This window comes from Strix uralensis, chromosome 11 (assembly GCF_047716275.1).
Source record: "Strix uralensis isolate ZFMK-TIS-50842 chromosome 11, bStrUra1, whole genome shotgun sequence".
Taxonomy (NCBI): domain Eukaryota; kingdom Metazoa; phylum Chordata; class Aves; order Strigiformes; family Strigidae; genus Strix; species Strix uralensis.
In genome coordinates, this window is record NC_133982.1 from 6823508 (window position 1) to 6845680 (window position 22173).

The 22173-nt window shown below is 38.7% G+C and overlaps 1 protein-coding gene across 5 annotated transcripts in view; it reads right to left on the bottom strand.

Moving 5' to 3' along the window:
• TLN2 (talin 2) overlaps nucleotides 1–22173 on the bottom strand; it is a 209792-nt gene that overhangs the window by 161825 nt on the left and 25794 nt on the right. The window contains exon 1 of one of the 5 annotated variants that reach the window (XM_074881058.1): nucleotides 7270–7324. The exons of the other annotated variants lie outside the window; for them this stretch is intronic. The gene's annotated coding sequence lies outside the window, so the exon portion shown is untranslated. Of the gene's footprint in view, nucleotides 1–7269; nucleotides 7325–22173 lie in introns of those variants that run through there. 5 annotated transcript variants of the gene reach the window in all.

Genomic DNA, 22173 nt, shown 5'->3' on the forward strand with positions numbered 1-22173 from the left:
AACTGGAAAATCACTTTATTTTACTAAATAACCTGGCATCTTCCTCAAACTTATTTCTTAGGAATCTATAATATTGGATTAGAATAAAGGCTGACCTAAGAAGTCTTCCATTGAAAAACTGGTTTTGAGGGGTTTTTTTTACTGTTAGTTTTTGGTAGAGTTGGTTTGTTTCCTTTTCTTAAATAAAACTGTGGTGAAAGTTATTTTTTTCTTACAAAAATAATTCTGGAAAAACAGGGTATTTTGAATCAGAAAACACAGTGCTCTTGACTTAACAGCTTGAGTCTGGATGCACATGCAAGGTGTACTAGTTTGTGTGCATGCCTAGAGAGTTAACTGGAAAATAATCTGATCTAGCTTGGACCACAGTGTGCAAGAAAGGGGCATCAGAACTCCACTCCCTGACTATACAGCACCTCTGCACTGTCAGCTGCATTTTCTACTAAGTGTAAATGTTTCTGGTCAAACGATGTTTTCATGCGGGGGGCGGGGGGGGAACCAACCAAAAACCAACCAAAACTGGCATGCTCTATCACGATTAATACCTTCTGTACCCTTTAATATGCTATGCATGCTTTGTTAGCATATTTTCACATTCACTAAGCAGGTAATTTGACAGCTATATTGTTTAAAGCCACAGTTTAATCACTTCTGACTCCAACATGGTTTGATTTGCCCAGTTCAGACTGAGCATCATGTGCTTGAGGTCAGGGAAAGTGAGACACTCCTAAGGAACCCTCAGTGTATTTAATAAGGCTCATGTTTGTGCTTGCCTCTTATCACTACACTGAGCCACTATTTGAACTAGCTTTTTTAAAAGCACCTGAAAACCAATTTCTACATAAACCTTTCCAGCAGTCTTAAAAAAAACCAAAAAAACTCCTCCACACTCTAGGAAACATTAGTACTTAATCATAAAGTTCAGGATCAAAAGGCACCATTGGTTTACACCTTTTAAGATTTAACTGTGCATTGCAGAATCTGTTGTGTTATACAAGTCATCTCAGGCCCAAACAACAGAGTCTTGAGGCCTTTCTACAAAAAAAAAAATAGAAATGGAAGAGGGCAATTCTGGACAGGTAGCATACTACACTTATCTACTACTTTTTTAAACAAAATCCTTCTGCATCATACCATATTTCCTTTGATTGCACACAAAACCACACAGACAATTATAAGCCTGCTTTTGTTGACCATCAACAGTGACCATCAAGACAAATCACCTCAGAAAACATACAACTGCTTTGGACTGCTAATTTTTCTCAGCATCACAACCCATTTTGAAACCTTTCCAACAACTGCCACAGATTTCTCCACATATACTCTGGCACCCACTGTTTTACCTTGCTACATCTTTCAGTCCCAAGTGCCCACGGTAAGTTCCTCACAAGGCTTCCCATCAGCTTGCTTGATCCAGCTTAGGAAGAGCCTACAGAAATGTAATTCCCAAAGTGAACTGGAGAAAGGTGACTATCTACATTTTTAGTACTATTATTCACGAGACCACTTTTTGGGCATACTTTCTTACTGTCTAAATGACGGCCTAGCCAAGCGGTGTGAAGGGTAGAACAGAATCAAAACCAGGACAGAACTGACACAACCGTTCGTATGATGAAAAGGTAGAAAACCACTAAAACCTTGACTATGAAATACCACCTCATTTACACGCACAGGGTTTCTGGAAAGGCATAAGCTCTTGCAAAATGAAGGAACTTAAAGTTAATTAATCAAAACTCACCAATTCTTTCCTCGCATTCTCAAAAAGACAAAACAGTACTTTCAAACCACGTCAACAACCAATAAGCAAAAGACTCAACCAATACGGCTTTATATCATGCTCTCCATATGGTGAGATTTCCAAATCTGACACCTGTTTACTATTTCCAGTTGTCCTCAGTCAGTAAAATCTAGTTTTGAAAATGCTCTTAGCAAGATTCAACTATTATCTGCATAATTTCCAGCCTACCTGATAAATAACCTTGACTGCAAATAGCTTTACTCAAAATTATTCCTTTACTGAGTGGAAAACCCAAACCAGCTTATACATGTCAAAAGAGGAAGCTGGCATCCTATTCCCTTCCTATTTACTGCCTCACAAAGATTACATCATTTCACATATCAGCCCACTATTTCTTATAAACATCTGTAACTTTGCTAGAACCGTCTAGAAAAAGGCTTGACATCCAGGTCCATTTTGGGGATGCTGGTTTGCAGCTGACACATATGAGTGCATCTGCAACACAGAAAAATCCAATAATATGTAAAGTTTGCTGTCCAACCATCTAAAGTCATTTATGCTAGTGTCATGCTCATATAGGCCTCATCTGTAAAATGTAGTTTGTCAAACTGCCTCTTGCTTTCTGGCTGTGTATCTCTCCTCAGTACAATGTGTAACATGCTCAGAGTCAGGAGAATCCTACATGAAAAGTGGTATGGTTTAAAATCCAAGCATAATTCAGCTGTCTAAATCAGGTAATTTTCTTACCTCTGGAATACAACACCAGTTCAACTGTAGAAAGATAATAGTTAAAATGTCAACAAAGAGCAGAGGCCAAACACCAGTGTTTCTTTCATTTCACAGTATTATAAAATGCATAAAATTCAGTTGTAAACACTCAGGCTTCTTTAAGACACTACTCTTCCCCCATTCCACATGTTTTAGGACTAGACAAAACTGAATTGCTTAATTACCATGTAACATTTTATGCAATAATTATACAGAAACCAACACTGACCATGTGTTTCTCCATTAACATTCAATTAACACATTCCACTGTGGAAGCTTCAATACAATTTCAACCATTTCTGTGATCAAATGGAATAGATTTTTTTTTCATCTTGCGTGTCTAGTGGTATTACATGACAAATGTATCAGCCACCTACAACTGCTTCAACTCTGACACCTTATTACTTAAGCATTTGCATAGCCCCCGCAAACTAAACATTACCATTTAGCCTAAATTGATCTGCTTCACATTAAGTTTATTATACCAACACCTATATGCACCTAACAGTATCTCAGGAGAGCATAGGAATAAATTAACATGAAATTACACTTCCACATGAAAAATAAATGTTCACTTGGTATAGCTATAAAAATATCAAAGTCCTCTTTATTTGCAAAAATTCATTTCTGAATGTTGGATTCTGGGCTATGCTGTAAGGATATATTTAGCTGCTGCACTACAGCTCTCATCTCAGATTACACTACTATTTAAATCTAAAAAAGCAATGCATGTGTTCATGAGAACTGTTAAGAGTAAACACACAAGTCCTAATGGAAAGTTTGTGTGGACTAGGTTAAGCCACATATAGAGATATAAAATTCAGGCATTACATGGGAGGACTTGGACATCATTTGTCACACTTTTTAGCTCTCAAAGGTACCTGTACTAATTCCTCAATTTAAGATAGGAAGAAATTAATTGCTCTCCCTATTAGTGGAGGAGAGCCTTTCCAAGACAGGTTGAGACAGAAACAGGGACACCATACTCTCAACAATTCCCAGATCGCAGCTAAGCCCTGTGGTTTCCAAGCCCTTTACCCACGAAAAGGCAACAATCCACACAAACCACGAAAGGAAGAGGATCAGAACTGAGTATTCCTTTTGTGTGCCCAAGCTAAGAAGTCTTTCACAGCCTAACACAGCTGCTCAATAGTTTGAGATTGGTTCAGCTGCCTCCATTCTCTGGATATGGAGAGGCATAGCAATGCCCCTTCCAAAGCAAACATACAGCCTTTAAAAGGACCAAGTGATGAACGTGCAACCTGAAGGCCAAAGGGTAGAAAACAGCAGGCTGAAGAGGAAAGATATTGGAAAGAGTTTGGCAGCAATTCCTCCTTCTGTATAGTGCTTTTGAAAAGACTGTCTGTGGCATCCACGTTTGGTGATGAGGCTTGAAAACAGTAGCTCAACCATAGGAGGCTGAACAACAAGCAAATCACAGTTCGTGGCTGTCAAAACAATTGTTTTATGCAAGTCAATCCACCACAGAGCTACAGCTTTTGCTGTCTTATCACCAGAGCCCCTGTTCAGTTCTTTAATATTAGAGAAAAGTTACCAATTTGTTGACTCATACTCAGTTTCTTGGCTGAACCAAGTTCATTCTGATGCAACGGGAAGACATACGGGCCCCCCACTTGTAGCTAAATGAATGTTAGCAGTATTAAGTGAATCCTAGCTATGTTTAGTTCCCAGTAGAAAAACTGACCAAAACCACACATGTGACACCCTTAATACCAACTCCAAGTAACCACAGGAAAAGTACTCTGAGCATAAAAAAAGCTTACAAGATTTGAAAAGGGAAAAGAGGAAAAAAATACTTAAAGTAACAAAAAATTACAGAGTTGTCATAGTAAGGGAACTTGACATTTATGAAGTTGTTCCCTCAGAAGCCTTCCTGTAGCAAGCAGGCAAAAAGCCAAGTCAGGCTATTCAGGCTGCAAAAAAGAAAAAGCTGACAGCACACAGGCGATGAACAAGGTAAGCGTGGTACGCGGGGAAGCAACAGTGGGCACTGACGACAACAGCCAGGATCGCAAGAGTTGCAGTGGTTTGTAAAGCAAAAGGTTGCATAGGCATCTGTAACATTAACAGAATGAAAGCATCAATCCAAATCTGAGATACCTCAGCATCTCTCGTTCCAGTTAACTCCATTCATCCTAAACAAAATTCTATTCAAATATGATCCAAGTATGGACTTCAACAGTTAAAGAATTTTACATTACCAGTGTGAGCTTAAGCAAAGCAAGCACTTTAAAACTTCCTCATTGTTACAAGCTCAAGACATACAAGCAGCAACAGATGAGGAAGTTACAGTGCTGGATAAGTTATCTGCTGCTTATCAACATCCTTCTTCAGCTCGAAGACATACGCCTCCTGGATTTTTACTCTATGCAGGCTATCCCATGCTACATCTTTAACACATTACTGCTGCATACTTTGTAAGCAGTTTCCTGAACACGCTAAGGATTGACATTGCCACCACAACTCAAGGAATTTACAGAGGACCAACAGAAGTGTTGGAATACCAGTAATGTTCCCTTGTGGACTCTAGTACTGTTTATATTTGCTTTAGTACCAGTTTAGAGCAGTATGTCAGGTCTTCCACATTTTGGCACTGATAACAGTTACAAGATACTACACATCTAAATGCATAAGAGGAAGAAATTGGTTACTGAAGGCAACAGGATGTCTATGAAACAGCATTTACAGTTAGCAAGTTCTTTACTGTGTTCTGTACTGAAGGATATTTTCCAGAGAAACTTAGTTTACAGTAGTGATCTTCTGCTTCTCCACAACATTCTTTGCTGTTTATTCCTCCCCAGATTTTTTGGTCCCACACTCCAAGAAAGTCATAGTATCATCTTTGTATAATCTTTTAACCTTTCCCTAGTAAACCAATACTTTTTTTACTCTTCTTGTCACTTAGAGTAGCTCTCCTCAGTTCCCAAGCAAAAGCAGGGGGGATGAACTTTGTTTCAGATATTCTAGCAACAGGGAATGGTAATACTATCGCAGAAGAAAGATAAACAGGACACCAATGTATATCCCAGCCATGAAAGCAGTTTCTGGAACTAGCCCCTCTTAAGTCCACACACGCAATTCAAATTTAGTCTGATATTTTACAATCCTATACAAAATGAGAGATATCATTCAGTCCAAGCCAAATAATTAGAATAAAAAACTCATCACACAACACCTGCACACATAATTACTTAATAGGAAGCTTTCTTTGTTTTGCATAATTGCTTGTTAAATTGTATACTGGATTTTTGAGATGGTGGCATCTTAAAATGCCTGACTGCAAACCAAAATTAAGGTTCACAAGTATACAAAAGCAAACTATTCCTCAACTTACACTGAGCTTCCTTGCAAGAACCTTACAAAATTATATACTAGTTTGTTTACCCAGGCAGGGAATGCATTTTTTGATGACCAACAATGTCCATGGCTGCAATGCAGACTCTCTTCTAGATTTAAAGTTTTCTAAAAGAGTTTCCCAAGATCGTGTAAGGATCTAATCACAACAGCTGTTTATGAAGTTCCCACCCATCAAAGGAACAGTTGCAGAAATATGGAAAAAATCCTAACTTGCAGAGTGCAGAGCTAGTTTCCACAGCTTTTGCACTCTTCAGCTGGCTGCCTCACATGCAAAGCAACAAGTCATTGATCTTGCAAAAGGATAAGAAGGAGCCTAGTTCTTGGACAGCAATCAAATCTGCAGTTGAGAAAGGGGGTAAAATGGCTCCTGCTACAGAGCTCTTCTACACATGATAAAGTTTGTTCTATAAGGCTAAAAGGGAATATGCATAAGGCACTTCCATTTCTTTAAAATCTTTGAAGTCCTGGATATTGAACTCCACTAATAGCTTCTTTATCTTACATAATTTCAGACAAAAGCTTATTTATATAATGTTGAACATTCCAAGTCAAGAAAGCACAACTTTAACTCTGTTCCCTTCTCTTATCTAAATAAGATCTTTCTTTAATGGACCCTTGATAAAAGGGCCCTACAGATCATAGATGCATGTAATTCCTTTCAACCATTTCAAATATCACAGCCAATGACCTTCTGAATACTGGAAGCTGTTGCAAGCTTCCTCCTGTTAGCTGCATTTCTAGTTCTTGTACACCTCAGATTTCCGGAAAAGAACTATGTTGTTATGGGAATATATGCAGTGATGATATAAAAACAAATTTTAAATTACGCACTGTGTGTAATAATTTGGTACTATAGTTTCAGCATACTTGGTGGCTCATGCACTTAATTAAATTGCAGACTAACTTCCCATACAATTTTAATATTCCCAAAGTGGGTTGATTAATTTAAAATGCAATTAAAGTTGCACTTTAAAATAAGATAATTTTTCTCCATACACAAATAAAGTCTAATATAGAAGTTATCCATCTTGGAAGCATCAGTATATCATACCTTTGGATTGTATTGTTTCATTGCCACTAAAAAGGTTAAGCTTTCCTTCCGTCTCCCCTTATCCATCAAATGCATCTTGTTCATTTATTTAACTTTGTCAAAGCAGCTGTTTTGAGCTCAATATTTCTTTATACATTTTCAAAAGATAACTAACTTCTCATCTATTTATTTATGAAGATAACAGCTTCTTGTACTCTGAAGTTAACCTGCCAGAACTGCTTATCTATTTATTTGACATATGGAAAGTACATACGTGGAAAAAATATTTAGTAGAACATTTAAACTGAAGTTCTCTCACAACATAAGAAAGTGAAATAAACACACTCTTTCCTACCTCTCAGAAAGCAAGTTTTCTCCATAAGCCAGATCTCAGCATCATAAACATTCCTAGGAGAAAATATAAATCTAAACCACTTGAACTGCTCTCCACTTAAAGCAGAAATCAGTGAGCCATTTAATGAACCATTAGCAAGACCATCAACAGTTTAAACACAAGTTATATGCCCAGAAAAATATCAGATAAGCAGAATAAGCAGCCTGGACCTGCCACAGAAAGTGTTGGAAGCCCACCGTACAGGGGAAAAAAAGAAGCAAGAGAAAAACAATAGAGAAAGTCATCAGCTCAAAAAAACCCACACCACCACCACCCCAAAAAAATAAAACAGCACACCAAACCAAGCAACAAATACTCTTTGCCATGGCTGCCTTGGGAAGTAAGGGCCCTCTGAGTCTGAACTCAAAAGCTGCTCTGGAGCAGGTGTTAGAGGGATTTTGGTGAGGAGAAAGCAGGGATAGACTGGGATACAAGCAGAACGCTAAGGTTATATTGGGATATATAAGGATATATGCAAGTCTTCCAACAGTTCTAAAACACACGCACACACACACACAAATTACATCACCAGTTTGCAAACTGCCCTCACCTCTGTGATACTGAAGTAAAACTCTCAACATTCTGAAGAAGAAACTGTTGATTTTGAGCAGTAAGACCAGCAAATGTGGTTTCCTGCAGACATAATGTCTTTTTCCCAACACCCCGCTCCCCCGATAATTCTAATGCCTTCGGACACTACTCTTCCCCCAGTAATTTTAATTCCTTCAGATCCTACATCCCTGTGACATCTTCCTTCTCCAAGAAAAGACTTCACAAGTGCTCCTCATAAGTTGAAGCTCCACATAGTACAAGTAGCCAGGTACAAATAATTTCAGATAATACACAAGAGTGAAAAGAAAATTTGTGATACATACAACACTCAAGATGGCACATGTCAAGACAAAAGGAAAAAGTGAAATTCAAACAAAATGAAAGATAAAGCAGCTGAAAATATCTAGCAGAATGAAGAAAACATCAGAAAATTCTCCAGATATTGCCCTAATAATAATAATGAAGATGACTGATAAGCCAGATGCCCTGATTGCCAAGTCTCACAAAAGTCCAACATAATTTCAAAGCCATATAAACTGGACTGTTTTTCTTTGAGAACACTGCAGAGAAATCTAAAGGGGAAAAAAGCAGAGAGGTAGACAGCTCTGGAGTAACAGAGTAACAGGAATAGGAATAAGAACTCTGTTAAAATTTGGACAGATGCAAAAGTGTCAGACCCTCCTACTTAAATGTCTATGAAGAACTAAGAGGTTCAGAGAATGTTAACCAGTGTGCACACAGTTTAGATAAAATGCATACCTTTTAATATGCAATTTAACTGTTGTTTTTGGTGTTTGGGGTTTTTTGTTTGGTTGGTTGTTTTTTTTTAATAAAGTAAGAACAGTGTCTTAGCTTTAACTTCAGGACAAATACTTCAAGGCCTATTCCAAGGGGTGTTTCCCTACTGCCAGAAAAGGCAAAGGAACACCCATTTAGCTTTACAACAGTCCGCACAACTTCTTACAAGCTTTACACTTCCTCAAATACAAACTGACATGACTTTCTAAAACTCGCAGTATTTTGAAGTTTTCTTAATCATTCTGTATAAACTGGCTCTGCATCTCTGAGTGCAACTTACTACAGCAACACTGAGCAGTTCTCACAAAGTTTCAACATGCCTTACAAAAAGAACCTTTAGAATTACCTTTGAACTATGCGCCCTTCTGACATACCTCATCAGGATAGTCAGCACAAAAATATTAAACCAAAAGTTGCACATTTTGTAGATAAAACATTCAGCTAACTACTGTACTTGCAACAAACCATGCTTGTCAGCAGTATACAAATACATAACCTGAGGCTGTGGTAAGTTTTCTAAGAAGTTGAACAACAAAACATTGGCAAACTTCCTAGAATTCAATTTGAACAGTAGTCAAGGACACTTTGGCACCCCTGTGGGATTAGTGATACAGCACAAACCCTACCTATATTGAAGAATGTTTCAGTTGCAACTTAAAGTTATGATCAGCCTTTAGAAGCCAAAAAGCCAAGTAACTTGGGAAGCTCTGCCTGAACAGCAACTTTATTGTTGGACTGGTGCAGGTAGGCTAACTTTGGGTATGTCACACTGAACATTCTCTCCTCTGTAGCAGAGGCCATTTTATAACTCTTTCCTGCTCCCTCAAAGCAGTTTAATTTCCCTCAAAAAACCCCACATGCAACAGAAAGTTAGCATATAATTAAGACTTGTTACAGCCTATTTAAATAAACTAAAACTAGGGGCTTACAAGAGTTAATCTACAAATATACACAGTGAGAGAAGGAAAGAAAGTAAACAGAGCAAGTAAAAGATAACATTTTCATTCTTTTGCAGTATTCTCATTGTCTTCAAATCTGGAAAATTTCCATTTCTCTCTTGGTGTTCAGAGCATTTAAAAGTTAAGAGCTTTAACCCATGGTTTCAACTTAATTTAAGACTCAAACTGCCAGAGTTATTTCCTATTTGCACAATAAATGTCAACACCTGAAGATAATTTAGTGTCCATCTGCAAACTGAACAGTGGAGCATTTCAATCAAATAAACCATTCTTGACTTCACAGCTCAGTAGGAAGAATACCCACAGTTTTGAGTTCACAGACACACAGCATGGGATATAGCAGTTAATCAAATAAGGATAACATGGCAACTATGAAGTTCGTTAGCAAGTAAGATCCACTGTCAGAGCACACTATTTAACTGTTTCACTATCCACAAGAAGCATTTTTGAACATGTTTACATTCTCTGAAACAGAAAAGCCAAAGCCTCCTTGTAATAGCTGTGATTATTAACATGTACATACTAACAGCCCCAAACATGAGGAGTAAGTATCAGCAGGGTAGTAAGCAGCTGAAGCAATCTTTAGGAGTGAAAATTCCAGACAAGTTTGAGTGTTCATACCTCAAAATCAAGTCAGTATCAAACTCGAGTTAGTATTCAAACAATTAAATGTAACCAATACTAAGAATCAGCTGTATTGACACAAGAAAGCCATGTCAACAGAGACAGGAATGTCAGTGGGAGAAAAAAGTGAGTATTGTTTTTATCTGAATGTTCTTGTTCCTGGAAATAGCTTCAAACAAAACACTTGGAAAGCTAAGTTACCATGCCACTCTTCATTTAAAAAAGAAAAAAAAAAAAAGAAAAAAGTGAAAATGCTCATCACATGATGAAGAAATCTCATTTTCAGAGCAGAATTGAAGAAGATATCAATAGAGTCTCTCAAAGGGCGAAGTGCAGTTTGCAGTCACATTTGACCCACATCAGTCACAACATTTGAACCACATTTTGACTGAAGTGTTTTCACATTTCTACCTCCAGTCATGGCAAGTTGAGCTGATGATAAAAAAATAATGTAGCACTTCCCATTTTTGAACTGTCACAGTATGAAATCCTTGCAACAAACCCATTTTTTTTCCTATTCAGATGTTTCTCTAGAACCCAGTTATTGCAGGATGCCAGGTGTCTGAAATACCACGTAGTGTTTAGTATGGCACTCCCAGTAAGGAGCACCTGATGAATTGCTCAAGACACACACTTTTTTGTTTTCCAGTGTTCTTGTTAGAACATTTATTTCAGCAACCATTATCTTAATTTTCCATTCCTCTACAGATAGTACCATTTCCTCCAGAGTATTTGTTCAAATGTGATATTTCCTAGTCTTATCCATTACTTTGCAACAACTACACAAAGCAGCAAAGCCACCCAACTAGTCCACAGAAGCTGCTCTTATTAGGGACCCAGACTCAGTTGTTTGAAATAAGAGACATGAAACATCACATTCATTACGTTACATTGAAGAAAACGCACACTGGTAATTACACACTTTGTATATGCCTAAACTAGAAAGGCCTTTCAGCACGCCTGCTAAAGCTCCAGCTAAAGAGGTGGCCAGGAGGGGAACAAGACAAGAACAAAGGCAACAGAACTTAAAACGCATGAGATCAGTGAGGAAACCAAGTCAGCTGCTACAGCTACAGTGCTTCAGTTCCTGAAACCAGCCTAGGCATCTCCGCAGAAAATACTTCATCTAATGGGGCAATCCATGGGCATTTAGAAAGAATGCTGATTGGACCACAAGACTTATTTCCAAACTAAGAAATTGCAACAAAATAACCTACAATGCAAATCTTTCTATTCATTTACTATGTACCAGTATATTAATCACTGGTCCAAGTAATTCACATGCCAAGAACACTGACACAAGGTTCAACACCACATATACTACATAATGTCCTGTCAAAGATGAAAGTTGCTAGTAGCAAACTCCAGGCTGCCAAATTAAATCTTATCATATTCAGTTATTTTTAATGTTTCCCTATATTCTTCCTCCTCCTACTGATACAATTTTATAGGTTATGCAGTCAAATACTTTCCCTAAGATTTTAAGACTGTAAAATAAGAACAGCCATTGAAGAGACATGCATTTTACTCACAGAATTTTCTCCTATCTTTTTTACATTTAATATTTTCTTTAAGGGATACAGATGTAAAATGCAGTTTTAAGACAGCAGTGCCTAAACTTTGATTATTGATCAGCTGCATGTACTAATAACTAAGGGCTAAGTGGTATAAAATAAATGCTGCCACTAGCCACTTGTTTTGCAAGGCTTCTTACAAGCACAGACAATATCACACGAACTAGTACTATCTATCTTTGAGGTATGTAGAACTTCTAATGACAGTAAAATATAACCGCATACCATTGTACTAACTGGTTCCTTCCTGCCAATGTGGGATCTTAGAATACTGAAACAGGTCAACAGAATGGTCCAGAAGCAAGCAAAACCTAGATGTTAACTCAGAGCAGAGTACTGTCAGGAAAAAAAAAAAAAGGCATGGGGAGAAAAAAACATTTTAAATACTCTACCTAAGCAAAGAGATTAGTGAAAGCAACAGCATGTTATGACACTACTCTTCAGAATGACAGACACATCAAGCCAAACAACAGTAAAAAAAAAAAATCAACAACTTGAAATGTGGCAGCAAAGTGACCCATACTTCAGTCTTTCAGAGTGAAGTTAATAACAAACCAGGGCAGCTCATACTGCAGAATTTAGCTGAAGTGACCTGACAGCAGCAACTGCTATCCAAACACACATAAGCTATGGCAAATCTACAGTGTTTGATCAATGCTCTCAAGAATGTGCATATTGGCAATATGTAGAGAAAAACAAAACCCTTGATAGATAATCTTAGGATTTGCAGTGTCACTACTTCTATCACCCAACACTTGTTTGTAGACAAACTACTATTATTTTCAGGATAACTCTGATAAAACACTATAGCAAATCAGTAACTCTTCAGACTCCTAGAAATTGTTTATGAATTCAGTTTCTCTTTAAATGCCAAATTACTTTGGCATCTATGAATGTGAAGGTCTCAATCTGAAGTTCTCAAAAATACAATATTTTGGCCAAATCAGAACAGAGTACCTTTAAGAAATGTCATTATTTTACATACCTTTTATAAATCCCATATTTTTTTTTTCATGCAACTCACCCATTCAACATTAACATCTTTGGGCTAAAACTTCACATACATAGCAAACTAAGCAAAAAAAGTTACAATAGAGCCAGTAAAGGAGTAAATATTGCAATCAAAGGAAAGATTTTCAGTCTACATGAATGTTAGAACACTGGTACTAAGGTGTTAATTTGAAGAGAAATGCACTGGCTACAACTAAAGTGCTTCTTCCCAGACCCCATCTCCTTTTCAAATAGCTGAGATTCAGATTATGTGGGTCTAACAAATTACCTTTCTTATTTTAATACTTGCCTTTGGAACTTTCAACACGCTCACAAAATTTTTAGGAATTACTTGCAGTGTTTAAATAGAACTTCTAAAGCTGCTGATGGTGTTATCCAGTAATCCATAATACACATACAACCATATATGTGCATGCAGATATACAAGATACACAGTGTACCGTTTACTCCTGACTGGTTTCGTTACTCCCAACCTCAGTAATGAACATGCCACTACAATATGATGTTTGGGGTTCCAAGGATTATTTTACAAGTGGTTAGCTTTTCACAAAAAAAAAAAAAAAAATCTAGGAAATGAAGTCATTTGTTGGTCTTAAAACTATAGCAGCCGTCACTACCATTCATTTTAGCACTGTTGCTCATCTATGTAGTAAAGCTGGACATTTCAAAAGACATCAGTTACTCACAGTATGAGTACCTGCCTGCTTGCCCTCCAGTGCAGGAGGGTATCAAGAGTCCAGTATGCCACAACTACTCAGGGTAATCTAGAAGATTTAAGAAAGTAATATAAAATATTAGCTTTTCCCTTTGGTTAAAAAAATCTGAAGTCTATTAATAGCTTTTCTTCAGTTTTAAGGCTTAGCATAAGGTGGTACTTCATAGACATGGACAGATGAATTTAAAGCCATTTAATCTCAAGCATTTACAGATAAGGGCAATAATAATTTTAACTAAGAAAACTGAAGGCATGCCAGAAATAGTTGGGGATTCAAAACAAACCTACACTGTAATCTATTCTCAGGTAACTAACTTACCTTTAGTCCCTACTGGAATGACCATATGCCTGCTGACACCAGACAGCAACCTTACTTTATTCCCTTTTCTATAAATTTCTCCATCGCATGGTTTAGAAACACAAATATGAGGTGGCACAGAGAAAGCCTAAACTAATCCTAAAAAATTTACCCTCATATACCAAATAAACATCTGCAATTGTAACTGAAAACTGCATGTGACTTGTCTACTAGAGTAACACTAATGAGAGATCAACTTGCAGCTCACTGATCTGACATTTAGTATTATTTTTCTCATGCATCAATAAAAAAGACATTTTGCATCTTTTGATGATTTAAATGGTTAAGACAGACTGGATCATCCCTCACCTCTACACTCAGCTCATGCAAATACTGAGTCAGTGCTCTAAATCCTTCTCTGCAACTGGGTTGATTATGTAGATCAGCAGAAGCAGCTCTCTCCTAGAAGCACTGTCACTTATTTAGTTTCTGTTCTGGAGGAATAACTAATGATGTGTTCTGAAGATATTTTTGGCACTACAAATCTGTACCATCCTAGTGCCCCAAAGGGAAACTGTCAGCACATCCGTTCTGTTAATATGACTGGGAATGAGAGGAGCTGTGGCATGGGGTACAGTCTAGGACAGACTGTAATACCCAGATCCCCACATAAAGAAGTGACTCGACAGGAAGCTAGTCATCTAAATGACATTAAAAGTTAAGCCAACCCAATCACAGTTTGTCTTATATCTGCAATTACCTCCCTATTTTACTAAAATGAAATTGTTTTCTTTGAGTAGCTCTACTGCTAATAAACTCCCCCTGAACAGCCAGAAGTATTCTAAGGAATATCTTCCACTCTCATCATGCTTTCATTCACAACATTTTACTAGTGCAGGCAAAAGTTGTCACGAAATGTCATGGCAGCAGTTAGTGTTGCTTATCCTTTGCTCAGTCACACGGAATAAAAGCTAACCACTCAAACTGAGTTGCACCATAGCTTCCCTCTGCTTACGCCCAGCAGCCCACACATTCACACACATAACTGGTTCACACTAAAACACATTTCCGCACCTGCCTGATCTTGAAGTTGCCTTTGAGACTGGTCTGCTAATGACAGGTCAGGTGAAATTTTCAGTGCAACTTCTTAAGGGACACATCTGCCACACAGATACCCCTTTTAGCAATTCAAAATAAACTTTACACCTCCATGTCACAAAGAACAAAATTATTCCAGGCACAGGAAATACATTTCTGTCATCTTCCAGGACTGGAATTCACAGCTTCACAATTACTTAAAAAGAAAATGCTAAGTGACTAATTAGGTTTTTTTCCCCTAATGTATTTGACAGAAACAGCACAAATTACTGGCTTTTCTACCATAGCAGAATCTTCTAGACTGCCAATAGACAATCTTATGCATCTGCCTTGCAGGTTATTTGCTTAGATGACAGCAGTAGGCAAACCCACTTGAAAAACCTGCTCTAAGTGTTCAATGCTCCAAAGACCTTCCAGTCCAACTCTGTGAGTTAGCCTATCTTCCCCCCTAGAAAATGCTTACAGAAACAGCAGCTGTCATTTCTATCATCATCAACAGAAGAGACTCACAGTAATATCTCTGAGAAACTTTTCTGTAACATTCAGCCTGCAAGTTTGGCCAGTTTGAATTCAAAATGTTAAGAACAGAATTTGAAACCATGCTATTTGAGTTGGTCACTACCTATAGCCCAGTTAAATACTGCTGACCTGTCAGAGATACTAGTGAAATAGTACCTCAGAGCATCCAATGCCACCTTGAATTCTGAGGTCTCAGCACTGCAACTGCAAGACTCCAGCAATCCACTGGATGAGAACTTTGGAGAATGCAACACTGCCAACACTGCTGTAGCACTGAGTGGACTTGCTGCACTCTTGCGCAATTCTTACAAGACTGGTTGTTCCAAAAACGGGAAAGTATGATCGCTGTATTTTTAAGATATAGAATGCAGTATTATACTATAAAATTCCAAAATTTTCCTGCATACATAGTGCCCACCACAGATCAGGGAACCACAAGTACTTGTAGTCTTTCTGCACTTAGATATTAGCAGCAGGATGTAAATAGTACTGAAAGAATATTCAGATTCTTCTCTACGACAGCTGGGTTGAATTTAAAGATGCTCCAGTTTGTGCATGTCAAAATCCTTGTAATGTCGAGTAACAACTCCTGCTCAGACCCAGTTTTCAAATGGTTACGTAGTCAGAGCAAGAAAACATTGCCAAGGTACTGAGTATCAATAAGCTAGCCACTCAGAAATAATTAGATTAATCTCAGTGAAGTACAGATGGGTAACACAAAACTGATGCCATTTACATGCAGTTCAGCTAGTTAACTGTATTTCACAGATCTTCCCAGACTGATATTTCTGCAAATATTCTGATCTGTTGCTGTTTTCCTCAATAACAAAAAAAAAAAGCTGATGGCTGTTACAACTTCTAAATCTGATGACCTTAAATTACCCCCAAATTAGCCTCATCTCAAGAGACAGTTGATGCTCTGTCAAGATAATTATACCTTACTAGTGAGCCTAGCACTCTGCAATCTCCTGTAGTTTCATATAAGATGCATTAATCCTTGAAATACACAATTTATTGATGGTACGCGTAAAGCAATGGCCTTGGCTGCAACAGAATAGCCATGCAAAGAAGGAAGAGATGAAGTTGAGTAGCTTCCTTCATATATTTTAGAGACTACTGCTGAGCACTGAAAAACCCACAACTGTAGTTGTTTCTTAATCTCAACAATTGAAAGTAGAAATATTCCTTTCTCTCCTTCATGTCAGCCAACAACCTTCTATCAGTGTAATGGATTTGACTTCCATGTGGGTCCAAGATTTTCTAGGACAATCTCATGGCCAACCAGCATGGTCAGCATTGCCAGAACACAATACAATAAAACAGACTGGAAAAGGTTTTGGGCTGTATGGGAACTTCAAAGAAACCTGCAAGCTGTAACTGATGCTTTAGTTAGATTTCCTGCTATTGTTTCAATCCTTCTTCCATGGTATCCAACAACAGCAACAGGGCTGGTAAGTGCCTATCAGGAAAACTAGGCAAGACTTTACATCCCTAGATACATGCACATACACATTTAAGATGTACTTGGCAAGCTGTAACCCAGTACATTCAGGTTTATTAATAAACACTTCAAACACAATGGGTACTGGCATTAATGACACTGCCTGTAAAGCACTTGCATGTTATCTTCTTCACCTCTAGCGGATTAGGTGTGTTAAAATGATGTGGCACGGCACTGATCACTACTGGATGACCTGTTTCTTCTACTGATCCAAGGCTTGTACTAGAAGTGTACATGTGTGAAACATATAAAAATAAGTCATTCTGTTACCTTTTACACAAAACTGTCTCTCAAGTGCAGAAAATAATGCTTAATTAACTTATAATTGACAAAATTTAATTAGTACACTGGATGTTTCCAAAAAATTCCAACAGAAGTCAATCTCTATTTGCATGGCCTGATGTATTGAAGTATGTTGCACAGTAATTATAGTTATCAAAGTTATTAAACACCTATTAGACACTTAGAAAAAAAATGCTACATGAAAGTTAAATGAGGTAGAAAATTCTGCCTGTGAATGTGTGTCAACTGAGGTAACAAAACTCAACTGAAAAAAAAAAAGCTAACTGCTTGGAACTTACATTGCATCAACAAATTTGCAGGCACTCAAATTCTAATGCACAATACCAGTTACAAAAGCCTGCAGCAGTACTGTTTGATACTATGAAGTATGTCATAGACAATTAACTAACTGCAAGACTACCAGGTCATTTAACTGGTACTTAAACTATCGTTTCTAACCTTGCCCAAATCAGAAGGTTAAGTTGTAATTGATATCATAACAATACTATCAGCATATACACTAGTCCATTAAGATAGATCTTAAAACGCTCAGACAACTTCCCTGACAGTGGCCAGTATGAGTCCAGGGAATGAAATACTCTTCAGGAGCATCAGCTCTTCAGGGACAGACATTGGCTGAAGCTCCATGGGGGTTGACCCCGCTTGGATGCCAGGTGCCCACCAAAGCTGCTCTATCACTCAACCAGACAGGGGAGAGAAAATATAACAAAAGGCTCATGGGTTGAGATAAGGACAGGGAGAGATCACTCACCGATTACTGTCACAGGCAAAACAGACTCAACTTGAGAAAAATTAATTTATTACCAATCAAATCAGAGTAAGATAATAAAAAATAAAAACAAATCTAAAAACAAATCTTAAAAACACCTTCACTCGCTGTTTCTGCCACTCTTTTCCCCTCAGGGGGAGGACTCCTCACACTCTTCCCCTGCTCCAGCGTGGGGTCCCTCCCATGGCAGACAGTCCTCCATGAACTTCTCCAACATGAGTCCTTCCCACAGGCTTCAGTTCTTCATGAGTTGCTCCAGCGTGGGTCCCCCACGGGGTCACAAGTCCTGCCACCAAACCTGCTCCAGTGTGGGCTCCTCTCTCCACAGGTCCTGCCAGGAGCCTGCTCCAGCGTGGGCTTCCCATGGGGTCACAGCCTCCTTCGGGCACCCACCTGCTCCGGCGTGGGGTCCCCCACAGGCTGCGGGTGGGTATCGGCTCCACCGTTCACCTCCGTGGGTACAGGGCACAGCTGCCTCACCGTGGGCTGCTCCACGGGCTGCGGGGGCATCTCTGCTCTGGTGCCTGGAGCACCTCCTCCCCCTCCTTCTCTGACCTTGGTGTCTGCAGAGTTGTTCCTCTCACACATTCTCACTCCTCTCTTCTGGCTGCTGTTGCGCAGCAGCTTTTTCCCCATCTTAAATACGTTATCCCCGAGGCACTACCACCGTCACTGGTGGGCTCGGCCTTGGCCAGCGGTGGGTCTGACTTGGAGCCAGCTGGCGTTGGCTCTGTCGGCCATGGGGGAAGCTTCTGGCAGCTTCTCACAGAAGCCACCCCTGTAGCCCCTGCTACCAAAATCTTGTCATACAAACCCAGTATAACCTCACAAGAAGATTCCGAGAACAAACTCTTCAAATAGAGTACCCTGAGGCAGATACTTTAATGGCTATCTTCATGTACAGCATGACTTTGAGGACCCAGAAACTCCAAACATAGCAATAAAGCTACTGTTACTGTGACACAAATCCTTTACACTCCTGTGGGCAAAGACTGCAGAATAAAATGCAAGACTTGCTATTGCTTCTATGTGTTCTATTAACATCAAAGATCAGTAGGTTCCAAACATTCTTGCAGTTCTAACTCAGTTCTGCTTGCAGTTTCACTTCATACCCTTCTAGACATCCAACTGGCATTACCCTGCTCATTTCTCTCAACAGATAATTTCTTTCTACAGCACATAATAGTACAACTTTTCCAAAATGGTACCACACTTTTCACATCAATTTGTTTATGACTCCAAGAAAGCCCTCAAAACAAACACAGGATTGTTTACTTGCTTCATACCCATTCTCCCTTATGCACATCAAGTGAACTCGGCCAAGATAACAGCTCAGTCAATGCCTCAATTAACAAGTCACCCGATGGTATTTAAAAATAACTTCCATCAAAATCATTTATGTGGAAACTGTGGTGTAACGACTACTAAGTCCTTTCCATTCGCATTAGCACTCAAAACATGTGCCTGAAGTCCACTCTTCCCACCTTCTCCTCCCATCTGCTGCCTCTATCTCTAGATGTGATGAAAGTGAAAAGCACAGAGACTCTCAGAGCTGCACTCAGAGCAGCAGCAGTCTGCCATCTGGATGGTTTTATGTAGGGTTACAGAACAATAATTTTGTTTACTTCTTGGACAGTATGTGTTTAGTACCTTGTGACAAGAATATTCATCACTGTTACAACACCCATACAACTCAGCACAGGTCAGCAAGCTAGTGAAAGAAGGCTTACTCACAGTAAAATATGACATTTGAGAGTTGTTTGTTATTCTCTTATTCAAATTGGCCAAAATAACAAAATGGATACGATATAACCTTTAAATCTTTGAAAGAGCTAGCTTTTCTTCAGGTGAAAGTAGATTTACCTTTTTGTAAGTAAAGGACCCTGTCCTTTCCCATGTTTACTGGAAAAAAAATCAGGAGGGAAAAAAAAATATTACTGAAGAAATTGAGTGAAACAACGTTGATTCAGGAAGTCATTATTTTTAAAAGCCCACAAATTTATACAAGATACAAGGATGGCTAAGAAAGAAATAAATCTCCCCTCAATAAATTTGCTCCTACATGAGGTTTTTTTGATCTTTAAATGTCTCCATTCTTCCCTTCAACTCTTACTTGCTCAACTTTTAGGAGAGATACAAATGAATATGAGGAAACACACTAAAAGGAAACTATCCATTATAGTGTTTAATTGCATACTACAACTTAGTTTAAAACAATCACACAAGAAAAAAACCATGTAAACTGAACTCTACTCAAATAACTATTTCCTTTCCAAAGGTCCACTGCAATATGACCACCAGACTAATAACCCACATGGAAAATGAGAGATGAATGAAGCCAGCTGTAGTCAAGCAATGCTGCATAACCTGAGCTCACTTGAAGGCATTAAAGCAAACTTAGCATCTGTAATTGCACTCCAGAAGAAACCTTTTTAACCTACCCAAACTAGAAGCTCATAATGCTGGAGGACATTAACAACCTGACCCCTAGCAAGCAGACCACTTCTACTGAGACAACTAGATTCCTTGGAGGTGCAGTCCCCCATCTCAGCATTGCCACAATCCCATCCTTCACTTTACCCCACAATCCAGCTTTTTCCATTTCCACCTTACACTGGCACTCAGCCCTGTCCATAACAGGTATGTACAGGGAACTAAACTGTCCAACTTTGGTTCCCCCTGCTTCTCCACAATACTAGTTTTCAACTAGGCTGAAACTTCCAGTCTAGCTCTCTGCACAGCAGGCAGAGGTTAAGGTTGACACAAGGGAAGAAGAGCAAGACAGCACTAACCTTGGTTCAATCTAAACCAACCTTAGAGAAGTGTTTCTACATCAGTGAACCCTTATTATATACACTATAGGCTTCCTTCCACACACAGTGCTTATCAAGATACAAGTCAGACCTGAGGGACTCATGGTAACAGGAAAGGCAAAGGTCTTCTCTTCACAGCAGTCACAGTACCTGTTCCGACACCAGGACAACATGGCCTAGATACAGGACGTCAGCAGAAAAGCCAAACTTCTCTTGCTCTAGATGAGGGAGAAAGAGCATACCAGAATAGGTTTTGCAGTTTAAGGGTAAAGGTACCAGGAAGGCCCCCACTGCTGATCTAGCCTTTTAAATCCTTTATGAAGAGAAAATACCCAAGCACAGATGCTCCGGGAGGAGAAAGAAATAGCTCAAAGAGGTTCTCCATCAGATTCAGTTAGTGTTAGAGCGTACCAACAATTAAGAAGTTCAAAGTTAGGCTATCTCTTTTGCTGTTTTCACTGTACTGGAAAAGGTAAACTCTCACATGCATGTAATTTTGCACAAGAACAGGCTTTTTCAAACAAAGATTTATGCAAATCTGCCTAATAACAGGTTTCATTATCACAACTTCTACAACACAATCAGTGTTCAGTTAATATTCCAAGTTAAGAACAGCATTTATGGCAACTTCTATCAAAGGCAGATGGCACAAGATGTCACCCTTTTAAAAAAAATTATCATACTTATTTACTCCCAAAATTCATTCATTTCACCCATTTCAGAACAAAGCAGTTACACTACATAGCTAGTGGGATGAGAGGGATAACATTTAATAATTTATTTATATTAAGATTTCAGATACTTCACTGCAATCCTTGTAGGAGACTACAAGACACAAAGAATGGAATAGAGTTAACATCAGGTTGGATATGACAGTCATCTCTACTTTCTACATTTGTGGCCAAGAATAATATTCCACAGCTAGGGAGACTGCATTTTATTTCTCAGCTGCAGGGCTGCAACCAGAGAAGAGATGACCCTTCCATCTTAGTAGCTAAAGCAGCTATCTAAAATGTAGGGTAGCAAAAGTTTCTCCATCTTGTCCTTAACATAAGTTTGACTAAAAATTGGATTTATCATGTCTTATCAAGATGCTTTCTCATAGCTGAAGGAGGATTGAATATGCAAGTTCCCTGCAAACGTATGAACCTATCTCCTAGTTTCACAGATGCTACAGATGTCAAAGTTCCTTGTGAACATAAGTTTGTAGTGCATGGTACAGTTAAACAGCACAGGCCTTCACAAACACAAGGAAACAAACAGCCTGGCTTACAAAGAAACCAGTAACTTTTGCTAGCTATATTGCTCTGGAATGATAGCTGGCTTTGTCC